Genomic DNA, 23,525 nt, shown 5'->3' with positions numbered 1-23,525 from the left:
ACTGCCGATATGCACTGAAATGGATAGTGACTGTCATAAACAAAAACCTCCAGAGGAAACATGACATCCATCAAAGCCTGAATACGCCGTCTGCGATGCAAAACTCTAAACGTCTCCACAGTCGCGTTGCAGGAAAAGACTAAAAAAAGAAAAGATTCCCCAAAGAGGAACTTGTAAGGACCGCTGCCGGTGCTGCGACGAGCACAAAACAGGGGAGCCATTAGGGCTGTTGGAAAAGAGAATCATGTCTGTGTCTGAAGAGGGACAGGACTCCCAGGAACTGTGACACCAACGCTATTCGGGAAATCAGTGTCGCAGCGGGGCTCGGCTCACACCGCGTGAGAGAAAACAGTTGTGACTGGAGGACGGCGGCCGAATGAAAACACAATCACCAGCACAGAGCCGGTAAATATCCCTGATAGCGCAGGCCTTAATGAGGAGAGGGACACAATGTTTGGACAAACACGCTGAAATGCCGCCGAATGACGCCCGCTGTCTCTTCGCTGTGATGTTTTTCAAATACAATTGGCGTTTCGCCGTAGTGAGTATATTTGCTGAAGCAGTGTTTGCACTGCAACTAAAAGTGTCAATCAGGATAAAATAGGCCACTGAACATGATCCAAAGATGGACCTGCAGTCATGAGACAGTCTGAGGTACCATTTGCTTGTGAAGAACCTTTTTTGCAGAAAGGGTTTGTCAAGGATTGTTGCAATCCGTGAAGAACTCTTTCATCAAGGGTTCTTTGTTCCATAATAGAAATGGCTTCTTAGTTTTCCACATTGAAACACCAGGGTTTATTTCTCAGTTATCCAATGCCACACTGGCAAAAAGAGAGGCTGCGCTTAAATAATTAGCCTTTTTTCCAATTATTTATTTATTTTTGTCTGTTTAACCCGTAGCAAGGTCATTTCACCAGTTAGATAATTAGTTAAGACAGCCTGTTATCATTCCACCAATTAATTTAATTCATCAGTTAGCTGAATATATAATTTTCATGAAGATGAAGGTAATATGTTGATTTAAAGTTTGTTTTTGCCATAAGTAGACTTGCAACCACCTGCACTGCTGTGTTGATTTGTTGTTGTTGTTGTTGTTTTTTTGACATTTTTCTGTTGCTAGGCTGACATTTTCTCACAAATCCTGCGGGACCAGTGATTGGGACAGGACAGGAAAAAAGTCATTGAGAGCAGGCAGGACGGGAATTTTAATTAAAAAAGGACAGTTTTTTACAGTCTATAAATATGCCATTATAATACAAAAAATGCTATCTTCTTTATTTGCATGGAAATAATTTTGAAACTCTGGACTCATTTTATTGAATCAGGAATGACAAGTTCTCATCTACACCAACTTGTTCATTGACTCACCCCTCCTGCCTGCTACGAGCTTGTGCAAATTGCTAAGACAAGTCAAGACCACGTGCCTCTCACACTCCTCTATTAACACATTTGTGTGAATGTATCGAGTTAATTACTGTATTGACCCTCTGAGAAAAGAAACTAGCTTGACGCTTGTGTCAGCTCAGTACTGTTCTCCCACCATGGAGCTGAGGGTCTGACTTGGGGTGCACAAGTCACTCAGCCACCCACGACGTCCATGCACAACTTACTAATGATTCAAGAATGAGCATCGCAACCCCCACAAAATGACTCATTTCACCATCAGCATTTGATCGACCTGGTCTGATAACATTTGGAAAGTTTGGAAGAGCTGCTGGATTGTTGCACACGCTCTTTGGGTGCTGCTTTGGGTGACTGACTCATACAAACTTGAGTCAGTAAGAAGTCTCAAACCCTTCATCTCCAATGTGTTCTAAGAGACAGGTAAGCACCCATTTGGCTAACATCGTGAAGTAGCGTGGGATCATGGGAGTTGCTGTCTTCATCTCATTTTGATAATGTCATCAAACTCTGTCTTTTGTTATTGTTTTAATTTAGAGACCCCTAGCCAGAAATTACATACCGTGCTTGCAACCACTCAAATTTCCCTATCGGGATAATAAAGTTTAATTGAACTTGAACTGATCGCACCTACAAGGCTCTGATTGGTCAAATGTTTGTTCAACTGGCAGAAATAAACACTGATAGGCATAGTACCAGAGTTATATAAATTGCTCAACAAACTATGGATATGGATGCTATTCAGAGGTCTGGAACCAGGATATTTTTACGTATTGTTGTTTTAGTTACCTGCTAGGTGACAGTGATAATTAACAAGAACTATGTTTGATGTGTCCTGATGTATGATTTTAATGAGCAACTTCCTTCCACTTAATTGTTTTCCTTGACCTTGATATAAGCAAAATGGAATATACATGGAAATATTTTTATAGTACATCATGTAAGGAAGAACTTGTCAAGTTTGTTATGACAGTAAATAAGTTTACCAACAAAGTGTCATATCAATGATATTTTAAGACACACTCTTTGTCGCAGTGTTTTGATTTCTATGGTTGTGATACGTCGAGAAGATACGACCAATCGATCAAGAAACTGAAACATGAGCAGCAAATCAGTGTTGAGCATGAAGACCTGCAACAGAAACCTCTTGACATTACTTATTGATGATATACAGCTTTATAAAGCATGCATGGATATGCTGATATCACTGTTACATACACTGCTGAAATGCCACATTCTATAAATGTTACAGCACTCATCAGTGCACTGGAGGTGTATTAGATAACGTGCGCTCACATTGTGGTAGTAAACACAAATTAAAGATGCTATGTTTAGCATTTTGTGTTTCATGTCACAAAAAGGATGTTGCTGCTTTCCCTCCCATCCGCGTTCCCACTGCTGCTTTGTGTGTGTTTCTTTTGAAGAGCAGGAAAACGAATCAGAGCCGAACAGCCAACATGTTCTGACAGAATAAGCTAAAATAAAAGTGAAGTTGCAGGTGAGAACAGTGGGGTTGACTGGAGTAAAGTTTTTTCTAAAGTAAAAATGATCCCTAAAGAAATCTCCCTCTCAGGCATAAAGCAGTCCTGTCCCTGCCAGTTTTCACTGTCTCAGAATCGACGCTAAATTGATCCCAGGTAAGAGAGTATATTTACTTAAGTAAAGAAGGATTTAGGATTTTATTAGGACCCCTTCTCTTCCTGGGATCCACAAAAAACATAAAAAAACAAACACTTAGAAACACAATATTAAAATCAGAAAAGTATAACCAGCAAAATTCTTTGTTGAAACATATATTATTGTTGATACACTTGTACAAATTAAAACACATAAGAATTTTCCAACATATTACTATATTCTTATTAATATAACCTTTCTTTTATAAATATTTAACATTTTTTAACCCATTACTACACTCTTATTTATTAACACGTAGATATCAATACATAGTTTTCTGACCTATCACTATCTTAAGTGGGTGGATTTAAGATATTTAAATAAAGTACTTGTGTATCTCTAATTTACTTCTACACTATATTTCAGAGAAAAACATGTTTTACTTCCCTACACTAATTTGACAGCTATAGTTATGATAGAGATTAGGATTTAATTAGAAAAAAAAACATAGAATCAGCTAAATGTGACAGAGAAATGTAACTGCTCAACAGTATATGAAGTGATTAAAATAAGCTTCAACTTTCCCCACTAAAACAGCTACTTACATCTTAATGTGTCAGTAATAGCAGGTAATAGACATTAAACATTAATATATCAATCTCAATCATGAGCACCTCTATTTTTAGATTTAAGTACATTTAAGTACAGTTTGGTCTTTTGTACTGCTCAACAAAAAAAGAAAGAAAAAACAGGCAAATTCATAGACTAGCTAACCTAAACCTAACCAAACTGTAACCATTTTACAATGGAAACTGCATGTGTAATGTCACGTGAGGATGAGCTGTGTGTTCACAACTTGTTTCCATGACTCCCAAGTGGACAAAAAATCAGTTACTGCTGGTTTAAGTGCTTTGACTGCCCGTCCCATTGATCCAAGTAATATCTCTGTAAGCTAGGAGGACCTTCTTCCACTGTCCACTGCAAGCAGGAAATATGTAGCACTGAAGCTCGACTTCCACACACATGGAATTAGACTTTTTGTAAAAGCTGTGAGGCTGAGCAAACCACCGCTCTTCATTTAAAACTCTAAATGTCATGTCTGGTGCAGGATGGTGCACGCATTGCAATCTGTCACTTAGTTGTGAACACCCTGTCTCACCTTCTCTCCTTCTTCTTCTTTCACCTTATATCCTGATACCATTTCGCCTTTTCTCCTCTCCTTTCCTGTCTTCACTCTCACGGTCTCCCTGCCCCTCGTTTTCTCTCACTCTCACCTTACTCCTCCTCTTCCTCCTGTTCTCCCCCCTTTCCACACACACACACACACACACACACACACACACACACACACACACACACACACACACACGGAGTCAACCATCAGTGTCTGAGTCTCATCTCATTTGCTCCCCCCCCAGGCTTTCTGACACATAGCATCCACACAGGAGCTGAGGGGAGGCAAGTCGGGAGCTGATGAAACTGCAGCGCTCCGTGTGAACACACCTCTCCTTTCTTGGCAGTCAGCTAACATCTGGGCTCATGAATCACTGAATTATTACAGTGTGTGGGAATATATGTGAATCCCTCTGAGAATGTATCTACGAGCACTCAAGCATGTGTTCTCTATCAGTGTATTTCTCCCTTTCTTATGAATCATTTGGACATAATGTGAGGTGTTTTAAAAGCTTAAACTTTACTGTTCTCACAGTCGAGATCGCAGGTTCCATCCGTGGGTTATAAAACCATTCACAGCTGAATCAGTTAAGCAAGAAACTTGGTACTGATTAAACATTTGATAAATGCTCTAACAAGGAAGGCAGTGGAGGACTCAAGACTATCCTCAGAAGAAGGAGACAAATTACCAATATTTACATTTATCTGAGGGAGAAATCTTATCGCATCTTGTGACAGCTTTATCAGAAGCAAAGGTAGAAGTATCATGGCATTATAAAAGCATTGCCATTACTGTCAGGTAGTCCAGTTAGAAGAGCATGCCTCAGACTGCTGACAGTTGGTTAAGATGAAGGAAAGATCTTGGTTAAGCCAATTTATTTATATAGCATCAAATCAAAAGTTAGCAAAGGGTTTTTCATTCAGAAAAATGCTGTGTCTCAATTTACGTACCTCTGTACTTACACTTCCTGTTTTGAGTGCATAAGCACATTCACATTGGGATTTGCGGCAAAACTATGGCTAGAGTCCTGTTTTTGGCAACATTACAAATGTCAGACTTTAGTTTTTGTTTGGCTTGTACCAACTCCTGTGGAAAATATTATGATCATTTGCTATTATACATTCAATTTTTGTCAGTCACCAACTTTGTCGGCTGTTTAATTCTGGGCAGATAGCATACAACAGGTTTATCACTGCTGCCTGCTGGAAATGATTTCAGACTGAACCAGTCAATAGTCAAGTTGAGAGCCATAAAATCAAAACAGTGAACTAAAAGAAGCAAAAAACTCTATTGCACTGTGGCAGACTTGAGAGTCGGGTAATAATTCTGTCCAGATTCATCAAAAAGCATCACATTACATGAAGTCATTTAATCCCTTGTTGTTATAAGAATATTGACTAAAGCTTTAAGTAGAATATCAGTTCTTCTAATTGTCATTGACTATTTTTGCGGTGTTACACTGTGCAAATGCTACTTCACCTTAAGCAAAAGACTGTAATACTTTCCTCACCACTGAAGAACAGTTCCCTTGTTGTCATTCACTGTGAATCAAGGCATTTGCTTGAAAGGTGACTGATCCTTTTCCACACACACATATTGATTTTTCTCAATGTCCTGTAGCACAATCAATGTACCGACAACAATGTCCAGCAGTCTGAGCTCTATTGCCATATAGCAATAAACTCATAATATGGTTTCGCCTGCAGCAGTTTTCATTAACAAAGCCTGAAAGCCAAAGAAATCTTACCCCTATTCAAATGACTTCTGAAGCATGACTGTTGTCCTTGAATACTAATGGTGAATTCCCCAGAATGTGCAAACCAGGGAGGGTGAAATCAGTAAGTTGCTCACTCCTCAGAGGATCTCCTCAGGGCACAATATGTCTTAGTCCTGTCAGCCGGTGACCTTTGTGTATCCCTCCCTGATTTCTGAGTTTGTAGAGCTGTGCTGTGTGTCACACTCAGCTGAAAAAGGGCAATAGTCTCCATGCTAAGGAGACACCGGTGACAGCGTGAATCACATGGGAATTGCTGGTGTATTTTTATGGCATATGAAGGACCAGGAGGCATGATTGAGAATGAACACGTCCTTGTATGTTCACAGAATTCTGTCACGACTGAGTTTTTTCAGCTCGCTCTGCTCAACTAATCTTAGCGTTTGATGAACAGCAGGGGCAAAGCTTTGCAAAGATGCATGTTAACCTCTGCCATTTATGAACCTGTATGTCAGACTCCATAACAGTGTGGCTGTGACTGGTTTATTAAGGTGCATTAATCTCTCTGTCTGGCACATTCATAGTGGAGGTCAAATATCACGATCCTGACCTTGGTCAACTGGCTCCATCAATCACAATCTGATGAGACAGAAGTGATGTCACATGGAGCTCGCTGGTCAATCTACATATCAATCACAGCACGTACAAGGCTGAAGTGACCCTGGATGGCTGGTGTCATTGATCACGCTCAACTGTACTGTAACACACAGTGGGATTTAGTCGAAAACGGAAAGCAAACAGGAAATACAGCCGGTCCTCACCATAAAAACGAGTGTCTAGGTCTGTGTAGGCAGCTTATTTCAACCAATATTTATATTTACTGTTACGTGCCAAAAAGTCAGTGTTGAGTTATTTAAAGTTTTAAATTACTTTCATATATTGGACGTGATTTATATAACAAAATGAGTTATGTCACTTCCATCATGTGACACATGTAGCATACTTTATTTAATCCATTGGCCCAGGGTTTGATTCTGGTGTGGAATGAAAAGTCAACGTTGGGTTATTCATAGTTTTAGGTTAAGTTTCGTCATTTACATCAAGTGAGATAACATTACTACTGTCACCTGATGATACATACTTATTTTATACTTATTTTATACTCATTTTAACCCTTGTTTCAACCCAACTTTCATCCAGGAGAACGGGGTTCAAGTCCTGTATGAACCAAACAGTCAGCACTATTTAAAGTTAAAATATCAACTTCCCTAAGTTTTGATGACTGTCACACAAATTACATCATTTCCATCACGACTTACATAACGTACTTATTTTAACCACAACCTTTTTGTAAGCCTAACCAACGTGTTTAGCCTAAAGCTAACCGAATTGCAACAGTTTTACAACGTTAAACACACATGTAATGTCACATGACCTACAAAATGTATCTCTGGTCAGCCTGTCACTGTGGGAAATCACCTCTGGTCACGTGCTGTTTTGCAGGTCTTTGGCATCAATCTTTTCTGTTGTCTAGGTATGGGGATTTGTTAGGAACTAAGTTTTGCAGCTTCTCTTTATTAATGTTCAGGAACACAAGTTGTCACATCGCGGGGAAACTGCTGAGCACATGGTGCAGAGATTTTTCTTGCAAGCTGGTGCGAAAACTGTCACACGAATATGAAGACAACAGGATGAATTCAGCCGGAGCCCCGAAAACAATGATCAGGCCCCCAGACTTGTCAGGGCCCGAAGAAGTTGTGCTTGCTTTTCCAGCAGACTTTCTCTATGAAATCAATAGTTTCATGGCCATTGGAGTGTAACTTTTCTCTCTCTTCTCTTTCTTCTTTGTGGGATTGAGATCGCTATTGTATGAGACGGTGCACTCTCCTGTGACTTTGCCTGACATTCATAGCGGGTTTTCTTTTCTTTTTTTCCTACTCCATTTCTTTTCCCTTTTTTTCAGGAAGCTGTTTTGTTCTTTTCTCCCATCTGGCTTCATTTCATCATTCGTTTAGTCAGGACTGGCGCATATCCACTGAAGCAGAGGCATGTCACACATTTGCAGACCTGCGCCCAGAGGATGATATGATAGAAATGATCGGTTGCAGAATTTCCACACATATGGCAGTCCTTCATTCTGTCCCCGTCTTGTCCTCGGGCATGCATGGCATCATAAAGAAGGGCGCTTCCATGCAAGAACACATCTGCATGTGCAAATTACAAACGCTGACACATGTACACGAGCGGACATGCCTTGAAGATGTCCACGTTCATACACAAATAGCATGCATGAGCAGGTTCTCTATCAGAATACATGTCATGTCTTTAAATGCATAGAATTACTCCCAGTGTGAGATATCAGCTATTGCTCTGTGGCTATGAGACAAGTGGGGTCTAAAAAACTAATATTTGCACAGATAGTTATCTTTATGAGGTCCTCTGGCTTTATGAAGTTGTAAACTCTGGACTTCATTGAGTGAGGACAGTATGGAAGTCGAGATAAGGGTAAAGGCTCGAATGGAGTTTAAGCGTTGTGCTGTTTATTAAAAGCACAAAAAGGGAGAACCAAGGAAAGGAGAGATTGTATCCGACTCAGCAGCATATACTACAACATCCCATAGAAGCTATTTCAGTTTGCTGATTTATAGCTCAGGTCAGTTATGTTTTATCAACATATTGTTATCACATTCACCTTTAAAATGAGCAAATTGTTAGTATATATTTTGTAGCAGAATATTTGTATTTACAGTATGTTTGAAATACTAAAAATGTATTATTTAATGTGTATTTTTTTCTCAAATAAGGCACATTTTTTATTCCTAGGTTTAAACTGTAGAAAAATAAACAGTATAATAATTAGCCTTATACAAGTGAATCATGTGACCTGTCCTGTCGGGTCAAGCAACACACTCATGATCGCTTGAGGACAGAATTTACTTTGGTGTTTGGTGCAAATATTTCCCCCTTAAGGTATGTAATCAAACTCAGTTTCATTCTGGGCCACGTCAGCATTATCTGCTTGTTATCACACTACATAATTGCCTCTGCATTCAATTATTATTGGTTTTAATAAAAACTTAATAGTTATTGCTCTGAAGCGATGTGTAGGAAAAATAATAAATGTTCAACTATTGGAAAATGTATTTAAGTAAGTAATGTGGAGTTGGCACACTTAGTCACATAAACTGAGCATACACTGCTTTAAAAAGCATCTTCTACAAACGACTGGGTGATTTCTTCAGCCACAATAAAGCTGGCTTTCATTGATGCAGCAATTTTTTAGCTGTAACTTTTGCAAAAATATTTTGTTGAGAATGCAGGTAATGCTTGGATTATTTGTTGCTTTTCTTGGTGGAAAACGTTAGTATAATTGGCTCAGTTTTTGATGTCAAAGTGCCACTGTATGCATTTTATTCCTTTGGCGCTGCCGCTGCCCTGCTACAAAGAAGACATACCGGCTTGTCTCTATTAAGCACAACTATGTTTTTGCTTTCCCATCTCTCATTAAATTGCCTTTCCTCTGCATCAACTTTTCTTTTCTTGGACATTTTGCTTGGCTGCTACTATTAAGGTTAGTTACCACTCGGCTGTAGTGTCACTGCTGGAAAAGACTGTGATATTCAGATACTATCTAGTGTATGCTGACACCTTCATTGAGAGGATAACAAAATCTGGATGCATTCTGGGACATGTAGTTTATGGATACTATAACACACTTCATAACACAGGATATAACTATTGTGCACATTATATTCTTTGCAAGCTCTAAAGAGCCACATAAAACTGAGGTGCTGGGCAGCGTCCAACCTGCAGGCCTCGAGTTTGTCACAAATGAGATATTGCATGCTGAGACAAGCTTACTGGATGACACTAAAATACAACAAAAGAGCTCCTAACAAACATGAGTGCTCTAATTTACTAGCTAGAAACCACCAAGCATGCAGCCCTGAGTTCACCGCTTCTCACCTCCAAGATATCCTGATTGGTTGCTTCAAATCTATGGTGTTGGCAATTTGCTCATCTCTCATGTAAGAACTAGTCACTTAGTGAAATTGTACTCCAAACAAAAAGGAGGTGGAGTATTGACAGACTTGCCGCTAACTGTAGCTGCCATTAGCAAGTAGATTCAGCGCTCCACCTGGTGAACACAGCAGGACCAGAACTAAGCACTGCCTCCCAGACTGACAGAAGTCAGTTTGATGATGGGGAATACAGAACCAAGGTGGTGTACAGTGGATCCAACCTGGACTCTGATTCCAGGGGCGATGAAGACACAGTGGGTACAGGACACTACAGTGACTTATTATCGCCTCTTGAGATACAATGTGGTATTACATGACAGGACGGATCTTGGCTAAGTGGTTAGCATGCTAATTCAATAGATATCTCTCAACACAATACATAGACAATATTTCTTCATATTCTGTTGATCATTTTAGTTAATTTGTGGATGATTTCAGGTAAAATTCTACCTTTATACCTGTAAAGTCAGACGCATACTGAGACTACAAAATGCCTAAAAACATCCGTTTGTATCAAATGTATTTTAGTATTTACAAATCACTTGTCTCATGTATTTTGTGTTCTATTTTAAATACATTTGATGAGCAAGTATTTGTAATTTTGCAACAAGATACTTTTTTCACGTATCTGCGGCCATCTCTGCCTCTGACTTTTAAATGATCATAATATCTAGGGGCTGCATTGAAAAATAAAAACATGGAATTACTGTGGGTGGATGTCCACGCTCTGCTATCTATAAATCTGCTTTGACAGGTCACGTCTGTCTGGTTGACAATGATAGCACTGTCTGGCATCGTCAGGAAATAATATATTCACATTCATGTTGCCCGGTCGGTCGATGACATTTTCACTGCAGACCAACAACAATGAGGTGAAACAGTTCTCAGTACTGACATGGGAATCTGTCATCATTTTCTGTGGTGTGAATATGCAGAAATATATTAGATTATATATATATTACTACACTGGAAAAAATAATTATTTAAAATGTAAGAGATGATGATAGAGAGGAGGGGAGGATGCTTGAGTGTGGAGTTTCTTTTCTTTTTCTCTTTTCAATTAAATAATTTGGTTTTAAACCTCTCCACAAGCCTTTGAGTATCGGAACACTTTATAAAATTGATTGTGAATGGTTGCACTCTTGAAGTTACACCAGCTATGCTTAGATTGCCTTCGACTTGGAAACAAAGGAAAGGAAAAACAATCACTCAGACTCCTTCAGTCCAACTGAACAAGTTTTTAATTTAGCAAGTCTGACTAGCAGTCTGTCTTTCCAGCTGAGTTTCGATCGAAGGTTAATGAGGACAATATTCCTCCGCATCTGATTTCTTTCTCCCTCTGTTGCAGGAGAGAGTAAGTGAGGGAGAGCATTTGTTTTGTGTGCAGGAAGATAATGGGATAAATGGTTTCATCTGTGAGAAGATGATGTGCTGACAAGCATCACTTTCAACAGGAGTTCCTACAGCTGCTCTCTGTGACCCCTCGCATATATCCTCTTGTACCTACTCAAGAATCACATCAGTTTGTCTACTTTTGGTTACTTTTTAGGTCTTATCCCCTTGAGTTCTATCCCAGACTAGACACACATAGGAAAAAGAATATCCAACTTCATTTAAAGGCTCAGTGTTTAAGATTTTATAAGGATCTATTGGTGGAATATTGCAGAAATTTAATTTATATTCAGAGTGTGTACTTTCACAGTGGCCATTTAGTCCAGATATGTGAGTGGTTCCATCAGAACGTTAGCTAATATGACTTTGCAGGTGGTACAATCTGTAAAATACAATTTGTTGGTAACATTTAGTTGGCAAAAAAGCCACACATACTCCTTTACCACCGAAATTAGCTCTGGTTCTTTAACCGGTTCCATTCAGGATTCTTGGGACCTTGGTGCCCTCTGGAAATCAGTTTTGTGGTGGAACCATTGTAATCAAGGATGTGTAATCAATGTAGGGCACTGCACAATGCAGCGACCTGTACAGTATGACACGCCCACTTTGGCTTGTACTTCAGGTCACGGAAAAGCTCCTATTTTTTGCACCGGCCAGGAAGGAACTTTCTGTGTTTATTTTTTTGTTGAAATGCTCCGGACAGTTAAAAATGAGGTGCCCAAAATTGGCTTCACGTTGGTGGAAAAGGGGAAACAGATTGGAATCAAGCCTCCAGTGACAGTTTTGGTTAGAAAAGTTTTTATTAGAGAGAATTGGACACAGTCTTGGAGGCGGGCTGGTCGGTGGCACTTGAAGCCAATATCTGTGTTGGAGCTTCCGCATCGCGTAGCCTATAGAGAAAGCACAGGAGAGACTTCCTTCAGCCGAGTGACTAACTCACGATTCAGCCTCCACTAACTAGAATGGAATCAGGTGATTTAATCATGTGGCTCTTTAAGACTTTCCAGGATCCAAGTGTACTGAATCCTGATATTGAAACGAGTGATTTCGAAGGGGTTTCTGATGCTCAAAAAAAAAAAAAAAAGATCTCTTGTTTTAAAGCTAATTCTTTCATAATGTATGTCTGCAGCGAAATGGTCTTTTTGAACTTCAGAGGATCATGTGACATTGTTTGGCTCTGTGCACCAGTTGAACAAGCTTAACTCAAGCCCAACTAATCTACATTAATCATTAGCTACTTAGCTACATCTGATAGTTTATGTTATCAAAATGCTAGTTAACCAGCAATTAATCTACATCAAACATTAGCAAGCTAGTTAGCCAGAGTTTCCTAGCATTAGCTAACTGACTGTATGTGTCGCTTTTACAGGTCCCCCAGCAGCATCTTGTAACCATCTTCAAAACTTGGTTTTCTTTTCAACATTGACAAGCCTAGCACATAGCACATCTAAGTACAGGACAGAGGAAAGGAGAAGGACACAGAGCAAAAAGGGACGGGACTTGGGAAAGGGACAGTTGCAGGTCATGTGACACCAACTAGCCCTCAAAATCGTATTGTTACACACAGTCAATACAAAGGAAACAGCTATGAAACAATAAAAAAAAAAAAATTCAGCATCACCAACTCTCAGAAACATAATTACAAAATTGTATTATCACAACTTGACCGTTAATAAAAATTCAATACTGCATAAGAACATGGGAAGGGGAAACAATTGAACTCAGAGTTGGATAAAAATCAGTGAACCCAGTGGGGGAAAAAAACAGCCTTACAAAACTCTAGACATCCCAGTTTGATTGATAAGTAATCAGACATATATGGAGTGACAATACCACCAAATATGTTGACAAAGAAAGGGAATGTCTACAATTGCCACTTGAGCTGTGTTTTTCTTGATGGAAACGCTGTTCTAGCAGATTGCTTTGGTGCATCTTCTGCATTTTAATGTCCCGAATTACCAACTACACTTGCAACTTTATCTGAAACGCATTAAGCTCAATTTGCCATGGGAGCTGCTGTAAGGTCACCTCTGTTTACTGTTTTGAAATCTCACAGATTGTATAAATATACGGTTGATAACTTAACGCAGGTGTCTTTCTAATAGATGCAGAGTCTGTTATGTCTCGTTGGCTGTTTGAATGAAGTCTTGTTAACCTTTACAGAGATATCCTCATAATTATGCAGACAGAACATTTTTATTGTCTGGTTTCTTGTATGGCATTTGCTAGACATTTGTTTTAAATGAAAACATGATACAGATGAATAAATTCAGGAAAACAGCAGTGCTCATTCATCCATTCCCTCTCCCTCTATCTTGCATACATACATACATATGTATATCAACTGGATAATAATAAAGAAAAGCTTGTTGTTTTTATTTTATTAACGCCCTAATCACTAATTTCACAATAACGATATGCATACAGCTGTGCTGCAAATGCCTGTCCTCCAAGATTGAGATGTCACTGTGCCCCATGTTGCATGGAGAGGGGAGTGCGAAGCCGCCTGCATCTGCTATAAATGTCAGGGACTGGTCGATTTGCCCACTCCCACTCCTAGCAAAACTGTCCCTGCAGTCTGTCACCAGTTGTTTTGGAGACTTCAGCAAATACTGTTTCACTGCCTCCGATAAAAAGAAATAGATGTGGTGTAAAAACAACTCAAAAAAGTTTGGACAAATATTTTATAGCTGCTTTAGCAAATGAATTAATTTTGTATACATGTTTTTGCTTTTATCTGTATATTAACAACAGGGCTGGCAATCGTATAAGACACATATTTGGTAGGAAAATTCCATTAATAAATATTCAAATATTATTTAATTACGGCGGATGCTATTTGCACCTGGGTGGCTATTTGCCATTTTCCTGTTCTCATATACCTATTCTCACACGGTTGCAGACACTCTTCTTCTTTTTTTTTGCATCTCAGAACACTAAGCAAAATCTGCCAGTCTCCATGGAAGCCATAGTGATGAGTGAAACTTTTAGTCCATAATAAGGTTTATTATTTAATAATATGTTACGCACCTTTAATCAGAGGGGTTCCCTGTGCAAAATGCGGGCCTTTTCATTCTGTCAGCCACACATTGTTCATAATTATCAGGCACTAACTCAATAATGTCAGAATTCTCAGCGCTCTTGACTGAACTATAACCTCAACTTACACTTATTCTGTCAACCTCTACTTAAAACAGAGTACACAATGACAGAAAACTTGCACATGTACTGCACCAAAAATACAAGAAACACAGTGAGGACATGCAATAATGAACACATTTTCACATTTACTGTATATGAGTAAAGATTCTACACTTTACACAGTTCTCTGTTACTGCTTTTAAGATTATCACGATATCAGAATTTGACACTTCAATTCAATACTATTTATTAAACAACATACATATTAGATACCTCTTTCGATACCGTGAAATACATTTTTTAAAAAATAGTCTGAAGCACACACAAAAAAGGGGATTTTTTTTTTTTTTTTTTTCAGCGTATGACCTGCACACAGTGGTGGTACAGAAAAAGTCAGTGATGACTGGCTTTTGCTGCAAAACAAATTTCAGGGCAATAAAGACTGAACTGAACATGAATGTGCACTAAGATAATTTTTTTTAAAAGCTTCACCTCAGCTTTCAGTTCTACCGAATGTTAGTATCATGTTGTTTTTAACTATTGAAAAAGTATTGATACTTTTGACAAGCGTAACTGCTTTACAGGTTGGAAACCTTGTGCTACTTTTTAAACTGCACTTAATGATTGGCTCTAGCTGTGAGCTAGAAAAGCTATGAAATATCACCACATGAACTGCTGGGGTTGCACATTAACTAAAGATTTTACTGAACTCTGAATCACCAGGGTAGCACTTAGCATTTTTCTTAGCCTGGGAATTGCTAACGCCAAGCACTTTTGCTAATCACTAGCGTTAATAGCTTATGCTAGCCTGCAGACAATCAATGCTAATATTTAGCACTAATCCCTAATTCTCCCAGCACATACATGTTATGTTTACACAGTTTATACTGTATTTTGAACCGGTGATCATGCTATACTGTAATGTTCATCATAGATGCACTGTGCAGCTGGTCTATTCAGACATATGGGCCACATATAGTTAGATTTTAAGCCTGCACCCTACTCAGATCCACTGCAAGGGCATGTAAAATGTGTATGAACCTAGCCTGACGATCAAGCACATGTTGCAGACCCCTACAACATTAAGCACACAGTTTTATCTTTCTTTATAATGAGCTACTAGGAGGACCTCAGTGGCAAAACAGTTCCACGCTGTTGTGGTACAGAACAGACGGTGTTCAAGGGCAGCTGTGATCTGATACAGCTGTGTTCCATTTCAGTGGCCGCCTCCTTCAAAGTCTGCAATTCAAGACAACTACATAATAACAGGTCAACAAGGCTGTCCTGTTTCAGAGGGCCCAAATGTAGTTGATAACTACAGACTGATTTAATTTGTGTAGGCCAGAGCTGGTGCCTTGGTGACACTCACTGCACACTGTCTGCTGTTTCTGTTAGACCAGGGATGGCCGATGACACCGGCGAATCCTATGTCGACTGTCACATTTAAGGAGGAGGGAGAAGCTGGTTCCTCATGCTATACCAGGGCTCAGCAGCCTTTACTATCAGCCAATTTTGGCCAGAAAAGAAGAAAAAGAAAAAGAAATTATTAAATTTCATATTTTTATCTGAGACTTTTTTTTTTTGGTATCTGGCATGCATAACGAGCCTAGAGAGATTCAAGACCAACACATTTTTACAAACGGCGAATGTAATAATAACTTTAGGCTCCTGATAAGTGAAAATTACAGTGTTAAAAAAAAAGTTATTCATTTGCACACGTTCAGTTGCACACTTTTAACTCAGACTAAAGATTTAAATTACGTTAACGCACATTTTTTGCAAATTTCTGTTTTTATTTAAGCAAAAAGGGTATTCTTTATTCCGTGATGCTAACAGACAGGAGTAGGCTCAGCAGGCTACCAACAAGATAATCAAAATGCATTCATGTTGTAGGGAAATTCCCTCTATAAAAGTTAAAAAAGTCTGTTAGTGTTATCTGCCCGGAAACACTTTGGATGGGACTAATAATAAATAATAATGGAAAACAAACTGGATAACTACCACACATACAAACACAAAAATGCTTGATGAGCTCAATTTTGTTGTAATTAGGATATTTGGGAATCACGTGGGTCAGTTGAGTCATATAAAATACTGATGATTACCCTTCACTGTCTATAAACTAATTTAAATTTTTGAAACTGAACAGTCAAGTTGAGAGTGATGGCTCTGAAATTATAATAAAGCTCTATAACTCTAAAGGGGTACTAATGTGGAAACACAAAGAAAATACACCACAATGTTAAGCTTCTATTCTGCCCAAGAGTAGAACCATTTCTGCACATATCTAAGGAGCTTCTCTTATGACACTGCATGCAGCTGGTCATTTTTAACACATTTTGTCATGTACAATAGAGGTGTTTAACCCAGTGAGCCCTTCACAAGAGGACTAAGTACATATTTCAGTTGCAAATTCGTATTTTCAATCTTGCCTTGAACTTACTTGGTTCATTTTGATTATTATGTACCACAACACCGAGGCAAATTCCTTGAATATGAAAACCTACCTAACTGGTTTCTAATTTCTGATTAATTTTAATAAGTGTGAATTAAAAAGATGCTAGTGCTGTGTAGCTGTGCTATGTGCCACCAACTGTACTAACTGAGAAAAATATCCATTGTGGAGCCAAGAAGTGGTGGCCCTGTTCAATGGCCATTATTTAAAAATGCCACTAACGTCTTCGGTTTGTAATTTAGAGAAATGCCTTTGCTTTAGTGATAAAATCAGTAAAACCCCACAGTGAGTCCCAAACATGTACAATATTATATGATATAATTAGAATAAATGATCTTTCTAAAAAACTATTCTGTAAATTCTTAGAAATCGTCCGCCCTCCAGCGACTAAATAGTAATTTGGTTAAGAGTGTTTTTCTCCCACTCATAAATACTGATATAAGTATCCTTGTCATAATGGAGAATATTATTAGACTGGATTATGAAGTGATTTGTTTAACACAGCACTGCAGCAAAAATAAATCACCACTCATCACTCATTAACACTGACAGATCATTGTTGCAGCAGCGTGCAAACGTGTCCCTCGGTGCCATGGGATGAAAGATGAGCCTTTGGCTTTGAACTTGAACTGTACTTGCCCTTTTTTCCTGCTCCCTCAGATCCTCATTTGAGAATACTGCTAAATTGCAAAGCCTTTTATCGAATTTAATTTGATGGATTTGAAGTGTGTTTGAGCAAGTCTGAGGGTGTGCGTGACCTTGTTCACGTCGGTCATACATCAGCTCAATCTTCCAGACCGGGGCGTTATGCTGTGTGGTAAAGATTATCGATTCTGTGCAATTGTTCCCTGCGTGCGTCATTGATATGTGGAACTGCATGTGAAGTACACGGACGCGACACTCACCTCGGCTCTCCGTGGAGATGATTACAGTCCAGGAGCCTTTTCATGCCAAGAGGAAAAGAAAGCTGAAAAACAACTTCACTGTTCTTAGGCTGGTTTCCAGTCTGTCCACATTTTTTTTTATATTTCCCTTTTCTGGCAAATGGCGAGAAAAACAGCTCCCAGCGGGAAAAGCACAGGTGTAACTAATAACATTAACGATGGCAGCGTTCTTATTATGTGTCTCATGCAAATAAGCCGGCACGCTCGGTACCAGGGCCCTAGATGTGCTGCAGCTAAATGGAAGGCAGCACTTATCAGTCATGTTATTAGTTACACCTGTGTGGAACAATTCAAAAATATGCCTTGAGAAAGGTTTAAAGCAATTATTCCCAAAGACTGGGTCGTGACCACAAGGCGGGTCACAGGAGATTTTATTTGGGTCACCAAATAACTAAAACACTATGAAAGAAACTGAAGAAAAACAAGAGAAAACGTGTGGCTCTTTCGCTGCTAAATGCTCCACTATGTTCACACAGTATTGTATGTGTTGTGTTTTATTTTTACAAACACGCTACATCAGATTCAGAAAACGCGTCTAACTTCAGAAAACCATGCAAATGCGTAAAAATGATGAATGCCACCTGTGCATAGCTAACAATAATTCCATATAAGGCTATACTTCCTGTCCAATATGTCAGGAAGTGTCAGTTCAGAGTTTGCAAATCCTTCTTTTAGAAATCCATAAAGGAAAGTCATTTTAACAGCATCAGCAGGGGAATTAAGGGGCTTGCTTGAGCCCAGAAATGGGAAAAAATAATGAGTGCTGTTAATACCATGTTACCTAAGGGTTGTACTGTCACTGAAATAAAGAAGAAATGATTCTGTATGAAAATGGCTTCAAAAAACGTCTCGCCACAGCATGCAATCGATGATGGCAATGGGAGAATGGGGCAAAGACAAAGTCCCCATCACTCAGACTGATGAAAAAATATGTGCCATAATAGGTGATGTTGCACTGTCGGGCATTGTAATGGCCAATACTTCTGACAGTAATGGTATAATGTAAAACAATTCATCATTTTTAAATGTGACCACATTAACATTACCAACTGGCATAAAATAGAAATATCTTAGAAATCAGATTTATCTCACTCTGATCCTACTCTTTTATTTCCCTTGTTCAAATGTTGTAAGTTATGTGGAAGGAATGGTCAAACAACCATGTTCAGTGTTTTCTTTTATGCAAAAGAAAAGCAATTAGACTCAGCACCGCAGCCAGGACCATCTGATGCTCCAGTTCACCCACGCACACAAGTGGTGTCAGATGCAGTCCTGAAAAAGCACATTTTAAAATGTTTTCAAACTACGTCTGGCATATTGCAAAAATATCAGACATTCTTGCAAGCATAGCTTGAAAAATTCTCATGCCAATACAATGTAAAAAACTAATAATTCTTCTCTAAGTAAAGTTGATTATTTTAAATTAATTACAGCATGATACCATTTCCTAAAGCATGCAATTAGTTGTTGTCTCATCATGATGGCACTTTGATGGTGGGGTCTATTCTGATTTGAATCACAGGAGACTAATTCACACAACTCCTATGACGGGTCTGTCTGCACCACATGCATTGTGTTAATACTGAGAAAAGAAATTCTAAGGAAATTCAAAATATGAGAAAACTGGTGAATGCATCAAGTTCTCCTCAATCACTTTTACAAACCACATCAGACCAAATCTGTTCATATGAGTTGCATGAGGCCCAGTGACCTGGGAGACTACAACTACTATAACTACAAGCAACCGTTCACATTGCACAGTTTGTTCTAAAAAAATATTGGGCCTCATTCAGCTCTTAAGAAGAAACTTCTTAAGTAAAAAGTTTGAGCCATTGTTATGACCCTTCAATGTTTTTAAATTACTTGGTCTTTAAGGCAAAAGCAAATATTGAAATTTTGAATATAAACTAATAACTTAAGTAACACTTTCTAAATTAACAAATTTAAGAAAAAACTTACAAAGATATTGGCAAATGAAACCCATTGATTAGTGCAGCAAAATAATGACAGATATCTATAAAAACAATCCAAAGAAAATACTGTACAGTCAGAATAAGTAACTTTACTGTAATTGTCATAGTTTTTACTGTCTTTAGCGTCAACTCATTTTGAACTCCTCAGTTGAAGACAGAAACACACCAGGATCTATGGCTGTCTTGTTCTGCGAATGTCCCCCCCTTTATGTTATGCTGAGGTTAGAGCTAATCTTTGAGTCCAACGACAAATACCAGTGACCTTCCCTGCTCGCATGAAATGAATGCCAAGGTGCATTAATCATTCCAACGCATAGACGAAATGTCAATTGCGAGATGCAGAGTGATCAGAGGCGGAGCGGGGTGTTCTTCAGAAAGATAGCTCCCTCTGAAGAAAATCATCTGACAGCGGGGACATTCCTTGATCAGTCCAACTCTCTACCAGCCTCAGCAGGTGATCTCGGCTTCTTTAATCTGTCTAATGGAGACTTTGAGGTTTTCTTTCCATCAGATACACTGTGTTGTGTCCTCGCCCACACGCTCTTGTTCCAGAAACAAACCCTCGTACAGACATAGCCAGTAGGTACGTGAATGACTGGATGGTTAAAGACATTGTCAGGTCATTGAAAGGTCAAAAGTTGTATCTTGATAAAAAAAGACTTTACAGGAAAAAGGATCTACGAATAGCTGTCTTGATTCAAAGCTGCTTGAAACTTTACTCTTGTTTTTCCTTGTCTCTCAATAAATCATCACAGTATCCTCACTCACTGTATGGAGCCACAGAGGGGACATGATGCTACAAATTATGTGGGAGGAGGAAAAAAGACCTACTTTTGCATTCTCTCAGAAAAAAAAATGTGCGTCCCAAGAAATATTTTGTGTTCCACCAGCAGCAACAACAATAAGGCTTCAAGCCAGAAATCCTTCAGAACACAACTGACCAGTGCATAAAACAGCTTAAGTTAAAGTTCCCTTTAACGTTTCATCTAAGGATGCCTTAGAAAAAAAATGAGTTGCATAAATTTACCATAAGGATTTCTTTGGGACGTTGTAAAGGAAACCATTTAATCTCTGTGTTTGCTCTTCGCTACTTAAGTATTCCCTTGTGAGTAGCTAGAAGTTCCTTAGCGACCATTTTTTTTTACCCATAAAATTTTAAGGGACCCATAACAGTCCCTTCAAAGTGAAATAGTTTCTGGAACATAACACAATGGCTGAATTCATGGTGATATAGGAGGAGAAGATACCAAGATACATTTTCCAGGACAGAAAAAACCCTGTGGACACTATGGGCAATTAGCTAACCAAATATCAATATTACTGTGTCATACATGAAGGTTAGCGCTATTGTTTTTTTGAAACTCATCAGTTTTTGTCAAGTCCTGTTGATGTTTGGCTGTTTTCTTGCTGTCACAGTAATATTTTCATGTTTATTTATTACTCCATCTGTGGTTTGTTTCACAGCAGATTTCTCGTATGATTTTGTCAGCTAGCTTACTTCTTGCCACATCTTCTGCTTGCGTGTACATGTATCTGTTGAGTTAAATTTACTTTTAATTATATGCTTGTGCTTTCCGTATTTGTCAAAGAGCAAAACATTCTCAACTTCTTTTTTCTTTTTTTTTTTTTTTGGTTTCTCTTTGTGGTCCATTTTGGAAAAGCTAGCTAACACATGGCTAATTAAGCATGTTAGCTAAGATAGCTAACAACTGACAATAATGGTGTCTAATAACATGAAATAATGATAACCATGAAGTGTAATCATGGTAACTGAAGTGCACATGCTTTATTATGGCAGTAACTGCAATGCCAGCCTTGATCTGAACACTTAAACAACCCAAGAGGCACCTTAACTCTCCTTAACGTAGGGCCACTTTACTTTGTTACTCGTCTACTGGATGTATGAAAAAAACCTCTTGGTGAACAAGCTTGCCATTTTAACTTTATATGCTGATATCATGTTAGTTTTGTATTTGTTTTTGCTTGTGATTTTACAACAACAACAATCATGGTGGGTTCATTTATTATAGCAATGCTTTTGGTGGTGTTGAAGCACAATGAACACAAAATATTTGTTTGAAAATGGTGGATGAAATAAAACCCTGTGAGTAATTGACCAATTATAGCCCCACCCTGAAACTTCCTGCACTGTTGAAAAGTACTACACACGAAGCAGGGACTTTTTGGGGAGAAAAATAATGTCTTCGGAACTTAATTTGGTCCCTGCAGAGGAAACGCAGCGAGTACCTCCAAAGGTTCCTAGTCCCTGGGGACAGTTCCTATGGTGGAAAGGCTGCTCATTATATTTTCCTCATGTCCTTTGGGGCTCCTCATCTGAGTCAGTCATTCAGTCAGTCAAGATGATTAATTACATTCCTATAAAAAGAATAGTAAGATATTGAAACGTGTCTTCCTCTGTGCTTTTTTTCAACACAGAAAATTAACACAATATAAACTGTCATTGACACCTTTTGAGGAGAATTTCCTGGAGCTAAATTTTGAACCTACACTCTTAGAAGTAAGGCTTTCAAAGGGTTTTCTCAAGAAGTTCTGTGGCTCTATCCAGAATCTTTTACTTCTGAAGAACCCATTTTTGATGGAAAGGTTATGTAAGCATTTTTTTTTTTTTTTGCAAGACCAGGTGTTCTATTAAGATCCCTCTTCATGCAAAGAATGATTTCTTTTTTTTTATGAGATCTGAGTGGAACCCTCTGAAAAGCTTCCAGATGGAAGCTAAAGGTTCTACCAGGACCCACACAGGACAAGCCAGTATTGTCGGAAAAAAAACTTCACATGGGCCATAAAGTCCTCCAAAACAGACTTTGCTTGATGTCCAAAAAAAAAAGAAAAGAAAATTAGAAACTTGGGGGTTATTGCTCAAACACTGCATTTACCCTTTAAGTAAAATAATTGGGATTTTACAGTGAGTGGACCTGTGATGGCACCTGCACTCTGTGTTCCAAAAACAACATAACTGCCCCAGGTCTCTGATGAGCTCTGTGGCTCATAAACATTTCTCAGTAATTTTTTACTAAGAGGATCATATAAGAATACTATGTAAGTGGAGTCATGGTTTATGGGGACCTTAGACGTGACTTTACACCTACCTATAAGGACATTGATGTCTTATGGGGACACGACTTATCTCAGTGCAGAGCCATGTGTATACACAAGTAAATATTCAGACTTGGGAGGGTTATTTTAAAAATGTATTCCAGTACAGTTACTAAGTACCTTTTAAAAAATGTCACCAGTAATTTAATCCAAGTATTGCAACATTAAAGTCATGTAACCTGATTACTTTTCGCTGTTTTTGATTACTGATTATTGGATTCTGATTATGTTTGTTTTTCTGTGACTGTAATGGATTACTGTTACCTTTTTTGCATCCTGATTACGTACTCCTGTTACATGTAATCTGTTACTCCCTGAGCTTTTAAATATGAAATTTTATGCATACATGAAGAAAAACTACACCAAAGAACCCTACATGGTCCTAATTAGTACCTTTATTTCTAGGCGTGCACTCATGTACTTTCAGGAACTGATAGCTGTGCCATTGATCATGTTTGACCGAGTAAATTTTGCTGTAGGAGTCAACAGTGACTCCTACAGCAAATACAAAACAATAATCACAGTAAAAGCAGTGGAACACGTATGTTGGCTAACTGATGACATCCAAGCCCTCGGGA

This window comes from Lutjanus erythropterus, chromosome 21 (genome assembly GCF_056507025.1).
Source record: "Lutjanus erythropterus isolate fLutEry1 chromosome 21, fLutEry1.hap2, whole genome shotgun sequence".
Lineage (NCBI taxonomy): Eukaryota > Metazoa > Chordata > Actinopteri > Lutjaniformes > Lutjanidae > Lutjanus > Lutjanus erythropterus.
This window is presented reverse-complemented; position numbering follows the sequence as displayed.